This window comes from Silene latifolia, chromosome X, assembly GCF_048544455.1.
Source record: "Silene latifolia isolate original U9 population chromosome X, ASM4854445v1, whole genome shotgun sequence".
In the NCBI taxonomy this organism is placed as follows: Eukaryota; Viridiplantae; Streptophyta; class Magnoliopsida; order Caryophyllales; family Caryophyllaceae; genus Silene; species Silene latifolia.
Window position 1 is genome coordinate 274,605,039 of NC_133537.1, and position 7,879 is coordinate 274,612,917.

Below are 7,879 nucleotides of genomic sequence, written 5' to 3' on the forward strand. Positions count from 1 at the left end.
GCTTGACGACTTGTAAATGGAAGCCAAATCACAATAGGCTCTTTCTCCTTAGCCTTCTCTTCATTCTTCTTTGAAACTTCTTGAATGGTGGGTTCTTCTTTCCTAGAGTTTTCCACAACTCTTTCCTTGTTACTAGTATTCACAACATCTTCATCAACGGGCCTCTTCGGCTCTTCATACCTTGTACCACTCCTCAAATGGATGGCACTCACCAACTCATGTCTTGGGGGATTACCTTGAGGTGGCAATTGCCCCTTTTGTCTTTGTGAAATAGAAGATGCTAATTGAGACATTTGGGTCTCCAACATCTTCGTGTGAGCTAGTATCTTGTTGATGGTGATGTCTTTTGCTTGACTATCTTTTTGGATTTGAGTGAAAAATTCTTGTTGGTTCTTTTGCATTTGGAGGACCGCTTTTTGAACATCAAAATCTTGGTCATTTTTTTGATTGTATGGAGTTTGATTTTGATAACATTGGTTTTGATTGTAAAAGGGTCTTTGAGCTTGGTTTCTCATTGGAGGTGGGGTGTATGTTGGAGGGTTTTGAACATTTTGACTTTTGTATAAAAGATTGGGATTGAATTTGGTGTTTTCATTGTAATAGTTGGAATAAGGGGTACCACTCTTGTATGCTTGGACAGCATTCACTTGTTCAATTGTTCCCCTACATTTACTTTGGTCATGTCCCAAAGTTCCACAACTCTCACATACTCCACTTGGAATTGATGATGATGCTACCATAGCATTAACATGTTGCTTAGGTGATTTGGAGGCCTCTTCAAGTTTAGCCATAGCCTTCTCAAACTTCAAATTAATGGTGTCAATGTGAGCACTAAGGTGAGCACCCAATTGAGTAATGAAGTCTACTTCATGCTTTCCTCCTCTAGTAGCCTTCCGAGGTCTACTATATTGTGAGTTATGGACCGCTATTTCTTCAATCTTGTTCCATGTTTGATTGTCATCAACTTTGCTAAACATACCATTTGATCCCATATTGAAAATGTTTCGGGAGTCTTCATATAGACCATTCCAAAATTGTTGTACAAGGAACCACTCTCTAAGTTCATGGTATAGACAAGATCGACAAGTATCCTTGAATCTCTCCCATGCTTCATACAAAGATTCCTCGTCCCTTTGTTTGAACCCGGTGATTTGGGCTCTCAACATGTTAGTCTTTTCCGGAGGATAGAATTTCTTGTAGAAATCAAGTGTCAATTTCTTCCAAGAGTCAATACCAAGAGTAGCCTTATCTAGGCTCTTCAACCATTGTTTCGCGGAACCAATCAAAGAAAAAGGAAATAAGACCCATTGAATTTGGTCTTGAGTAACTCCGATTTGAGAAATCGCATCACAATAGTCAAAAAAAGTCTCCATATGAGAATGAGGGTCTTCACTAGGCTTCCCCCCAAATTTACTTCTCTCAAATAGTTGTATGAATGCGGATTTGGCAATGAAATTACCGGTTAAATGTTGTGGTGTAGGAGTACCATTTGGTAGGTTCTCCTCGGTTGGTACGGAATGTGATGAAAATTTAGGCATTGTGAGTTGGTTTTGTGGTTGGTTTTGTATTAGGTTATCCTCTCCTTCTCTTGCAAAAGGGTTGATGAACTCAATACTATTTGGTTGAATGTCCACAATCTCACCAATACCTCTCAAAGTATTCCTAGCAAGTCGTCTATTGTTGGTCAAAGTTCTTTCAATTTCAAGATCAATGGGCAACAAGTTACCTTGTGATCTCCTAGACATGCAAAATATCAAACAACTTGAAAACAATTAGAACAAACCTTGAGGAGTTTAACTTCCCCAAGGTAAATAAAGACACAACTAAAAACAATTAAATCAAATCAAATCAAGTTAACACCGTCCTCGGCAACGGCGCCATTTTTGGTTCGTCGGTTTTGTTACTCGTCGTCAAAAGTTACCTTGACCAAAATAATATTTATAACTTCACAAACTACTCTACTCATAGTAAAGAGGTAAGTAAAGGTCAGATCCCAAGGGACGGGTATTGATGTAGGATTTTCAATTGCAATTGGTTGTGTCTAAGGGTGTCACAATTTGGGTTGAGATAGGAGATCGACTAAACTAATCAACAATGTAAATAAAGTAATGAAAACATGCAAGATGATTAAAATGAGATGTAAAAAATTGATTAAAAGCACTAGGGTGTCATGGGTTCATAGGTGATTCATGGAATTTGATCATACAAACATATTTTCTACTAGATTCAAGAACTTATTGATGTGATGGGATCGAGTTAGTGTATATCTTACAATCCCTAAGAAGGTTTGGGTCCCAGAGCCGAATCAATTAGATTGTACAACACCTACAAGTCGACTTAATCCTTCCTATCCAACTATATGCATGGTCTAATGAGACTCGAGTTGGTTTAAGTCTTACAAGTCTCATTGAAAAGGTAAGTGATGGGTAAAAAATGCAAGGATTCATAGGCTTGCATTTCATCAAACATAACATGTGCATAAGTTAGAATCACAACAAACACGCAAATTAATTATGAAAACAGATTAGATTAACCATGAATCAATCGCCATGTTGGTTTCCCCTAATTCCCCATTAACCCTAGTTAAGAAAACTACTCACTCATTATCAAGTTTAACATGCTAACAAGGTTCTCAATTATACTAGCAAGGCAAAACATGATGAACAAATGAAAATGATTAACAATAATTAAAAAGGATTAAGAGAGAACTATACCTATGAAGATGATTCCAAATATTAAAGCAAAGAATAATAGAAGTACTTGATGATTGATGGAAGGTTGCCAATCCTCCAAATAAACCCAAATAATCTTCTAATTACCCAAAATAAATGATGAACAATAGAGAAATTAAGGAAAGATTAAGGAATGAGATTTGTATTAATACTAGATTAAAAGTTGATTACAAGATTAAGACAAGACTAAGATAAGATTAAGGTTGTATTAAGATGACATGCTAATCTAGGTAGTACAAAGGGGTATTTATACTTAAGATTAGGTACAAAGATTAGGGTTACTAAGGGCTTAAATGACTATTAAGACCCTTAAGAAAAGTTGAGGAAGTGCTCCTCTCCAAGGAGATGCGCATCTTAGTTTTGCTAGTCCCACGAAAATATGCTCGTCCCGAGCGTCTAGGAAGGTGGCACGGTGGAGTCTGTCAGGAGATCCGAGCGGATCATGGGAGAGACGCTCGGATTGATTGGCTTCAAGACGAGCGTCTTGGCATCGGGACGCTCGGATTGCTGGGCAGGGAGACGCTCGGATTGGCTGCAATCCGCTCGGATTGTGAGATAGGCACTTCTCTTTTCTTCTTTCCTCAACAATCCATGGGGATCTTGTTGAGGATGCAAGGATCCTTTCATCATTACCCAATCTAATTTTTTATCTACATAGGCCTTCTAATATCGTCTTCTCTTTGATGCTTGGTCATTGAATGCGATCAATTTAGCTCCATTTCGCCATGAAAATGCAAGGTTTGCACTCCTCTCCTACCAAAGAAACAAAACCTCAAATAATATGCAAAATGGGAAACTAAAGATAGTAAATGACCCAATTATGCACTATAAAGCATAGGAACGAGGCTAATTCGGAGACTAAAAGTGCTCAAATATTAGTCACATCAGTCCTTCCTCCCATATAGAAGGTTGGTCAAGGAGCGCAAAAAAATCTTTAGGACGGGGTGTTCAATATCACTAGTCTTCATGTTACTCACACTAACCTTTTCTTTACTCGTGTAAACATGATAATACTTTGAAGCTTTCATGTCTTTCTCAACCTTCTCATGGTGACCCACAACTCGCTTGCCCACCCCTAGATGGTCGGCAAAGGCATCACTACCTAGGTTGAAAGTGGTATTCTTGAGCCTAAAACTCACATTATGGGTCTCCTTGTCATAGGTGAAAGAGCTCAAAAACTCAAGGGTGAGGTTGTGATAACTTATCTCCTCCAAATTGTACAAACCCTCCAATCCGAGAACCGTGAAGATGTTATGCACATCTTTCTCTATCCCTTGGGCCTCCAAGGTACTTAGCGATGTGCACTTGGTCGGGACCATCCTGCTAGTGACTAGGACCTCAAACTTATCCTGGTTCTCCTCACTCCCAAAAGCTATTGACGGGTAGTTCGGGAGGGTGATAGCGGGCGGTGCCTCTTGTTGAGGGTGGCGGTCATTCCTTCCACGATTGGTTCTAGCGTTCCTTGCCATGCTACAAGAGAATCACACACAAGATATGGAATGGGAAAGGTAATAATTTGAAGCAAATTTTGTATATGAATGAAGATTTTCTCGACTTCTCAAATTGATGGATACCGAAGGAATTTTCAGTATAGTTTATTTGTATTTTAACCAACCTTTCAAAATTTTCTTATGTTACAAATTCTTTTTCAGAAATTAAAATTCTTGTGACATAATACGGTTTTAAAACTTGACTTTCATAACATGTATTACTCTTATTCATCACTCGACTTGTCGAATTTTGACTCAACCATGACACACTACACTAGTTTCTTATCATATTAGTCAATTGCCCAAGCTTTGAAAATTTTAAAAATTTAAAGTCTTACTTAAGAGGTTACATGTTGTTCAAAAATTTGTTAAAATTTGATTAAGGAAAAATTTAGCTTGTCAAGATTTAAAAGAAATTCGGGCAAGTGAAATGCTTCTTTGCCATTTTAAAGTCTTTGAGCCGAGCAAATTTTAAGTGTAAGGCTACTTCAAGCAACATGGCTTGAAGTTTTGGAGAAGTAGTCATGGGAAAGCCACTCAAGTAGTAAACATAAAATCAAAATTTGACATGGTTAGTGTCGGATTTTTCAAGAACTTGGGACAAAACTTCCTTTAATCCTTCTTATTGAATAGTGATAACTGTAAAATTCTCAATCCCACAACATAGTAAAATCACCTTTAAGACATAAAAATGCATTGTTCATGGGAGTTTTAGGAGAAGTTGGAAAATTTCACCCATATTTTAAGACGAAATTGGTTTCATTTTGAGACCACATACTAAATTATCAACCAAGATAGTAGTCTCATAAGGTATTTAAACAAATCTTTTACTCATGAAAAATAAAAAATTGGGCATGACTTGTCTAAAATTCAAAAATTTAAGACGAAGTTTTAAGACAAAATTTATACATATTAAACAAAATCCATTCATGACAACAAAGGTTAAGCCTTTGTTGTCCAATTAGACACAACAACAATTAACAAAATCCCATTATTGACTCAAGAACACCATTTTCGAGCTCAACAATGGTGGACAAAATTTCATCACAAAAATTTGACTTTTATCAACGATAATGGTGTAAAAAGCTTACTAGTATCATGAATTAAGCAAAATAAATAACTAGTTAACAAAACTGAAAGGATTTAAGAGTGGATCTAAAGAAACTCAAATTGGGGAAAAAGGATGGAAGAAGGTGAATAAGCTTACCTTGACCAATTAGTGGAATTAGATGAGAAAAGTGGAGTAATAGGATGAATTCCAAGCAAAATAGAGTAACAATGGAGGTTTTTGGGGAGTTTTGGTGAAGAACGAGATGAAGGTATGGAGAGATATGAAGATAATAATGAACAATTGGGACAAATAAGGGCTTTTAGCCGAGTAGGCCAACCCATGTGCGCCCACTCGGTCGAGTGCCAAGTGTACTCGGTCGAGTACGACTCCACTCGGTCGAGTGAAGGGTTTTTACAAAATATATTACCTCCTGGAACTAGGTTCACTCGGTCGAGTCAAGGATCCACTCAGTCGAGTGCTTGCTTACTCGGCCGAGTTGGTACTCGCACTCGGTCAAGTGATTCCGTTGGGTTTAAATTCTCAATAAAATCTTATCGATGGGTTTACTACAAGACAATACAAGGTTCGGGAGTCCACCGTCTATCGGTGACTCGTCCCGAGTTAGTCTATACGTCATTCTACTCACCGTTTATGGTGTACTATCGTAGCACTAGTGGCTACTCCACTAGCATCCATTACTAATCATATATAATTAATGACACTAATAGCCATTCAATTAACACACAATGTGATGCAAAGATTAAAACCATTATCCGAATACCAAAACATGTTAACCATTTCCCAAACACGCTACTCACACCAATCTAAGCATTCAACTTCCTTTCCGTTTCCCACATCATTGGCAATCATTACGTCAAACAAGAAACTTAACGCTACCACATAACCATACAACCATACATTTTCCAAATAGCGTTGCCCATACTCATGACCATCCACGGGGTGACCAACCGAGACAGTAGGTACATGTTTTGATATGAGGGCGCCCACTCATACCGATCCCCTATTGTACCCAAGTCGGGTTCATTTTATTAGACACACCTAGGTTCATTTTGCTTCATTGGTTTAGGTTCCAAAATCGAAGCTCTGATACCACTTTGTAACACCGCCTTCTTACCCGGCCAAAGTAATGGGGAGATGTTACCTTCTCGGTTTCCCGAGGTAGTGAAATCGGAGTCGCAATCGAGAAACAATTAACATAAATAAATATTTAGTGGATTACATAGACATAGATGAATGAATAAAACGAATAATAAAACTCATGACTACAACACTAATCAAATCAACTAGACTCGACTCTAATGTCATCACGGCTCGTCCCCTCTCCCGCATGCTACCAAAGCTAACCTGTAAACAACTGCTCCCCATATGATCGAAAATATCATATGGATCAACACAGGCCACCCCGAAAATAGGTGACATTTACACGGACACAACAAACGTCAGTTTCAATACACAAACATAAGACATGACTCGATAAGTGTAGACGCGACATAATTATGTAAATGAGACTCGACTACGCAATTATCATACCGGGACACGCCCAGACGAATCCACAACCACCGGTGCCAGGGGAACGCCCATGACAAAACACCTCACACAAAGGTAAGGAGACACGCCCAGGCGTACCGGGTCCGGAAGCCAACCCGATCCCCTGCCAGACGTCGTGCCTCAACCACACGAGTCCCTCCATGACTCAAGCCATTAATGTGCACATCCCCCTTGAAGTGGGAAGTTCTAAGGGGCGACCCGAGCGCAAGACGGTTTCCCAACCGTCTTACGTCCCCTCAACAATCACGTACCATCACCAAAGACCTCCAACACAATACAACCACAACCATATATGACTAATCGAATAAAAACATTTAACATACGACCAAATTCATTAATTCAATCCCACATACATACTAACCGACTCATGAATGAACTAGTGAGGGAAAGACACCCAATTATGCATACACAATATTGAAACTGAGTAGGATAACCTACCTTTTAGCATAATCCATAAGCTAATCGAAATCACCAAGTATCCATCTCATAAAACCGTCTCATCCTACATAAATCATATAATAACTATCACAACCCACTCTATACTATAATACAACATAAAATCTTTTATTATTAATCACTAATTACTCATTTTACTTACTAAATACTAATTAATCTCTCTTAGAAAACCCTAACTCGAGGTTACTCATAAGACAAAGAGGAAAAGGTGAGATTTCTACTTACAAAGGTAGATCGGGAATTAGGAGAGGTGTTCCTCCATTAATCCAAGCTTGAAGGCTAAGGGAAAGGCATATGGAGCATTTTAGAGAGAGGGGAGAGTGTTTTAGAGTAAGAAAGAAGAAGAAGAAGAAGAAGAAGAAGAAGAAGAAGAAGAAGAAGAAGAAGAAGAAGAAGAAGAAGAAGAAGAAGAATGAAGGGGATAGGGTTGGGATAGGATGAAATCCCGAAATATTCTTTCTCGGGTACAGCTCAGCACTACTCGACTGAGTAACCAGTTCACTATACCGAGTGGCACTAACTCGGTCGAATATACCCTTACTCTTCCTAGTGCCAACTCACTTGGTCCACACTCGGTCTAT

At 38.6% G+C, this 7,879-nt stretch overlaps 1 non-coding gene across 1 annotated transcript; it reads left to right on the plus strand.

Moving 5' to 3' along the window:
* Positions 1–1,059: 1,059 nt before the first annotated feature.
* Positions 1,060–1,166, plus strand: LOC141625327 (small nucleolar RNA R71). The gene has a single exon (XR_012535112.1). It is a non-coding gene; the product is annotated as a small nucleolar RNA R71 (small nucleolar RNA).
* Positions 1,167–7,879: the final 6,713 nt, after the last annotated feature.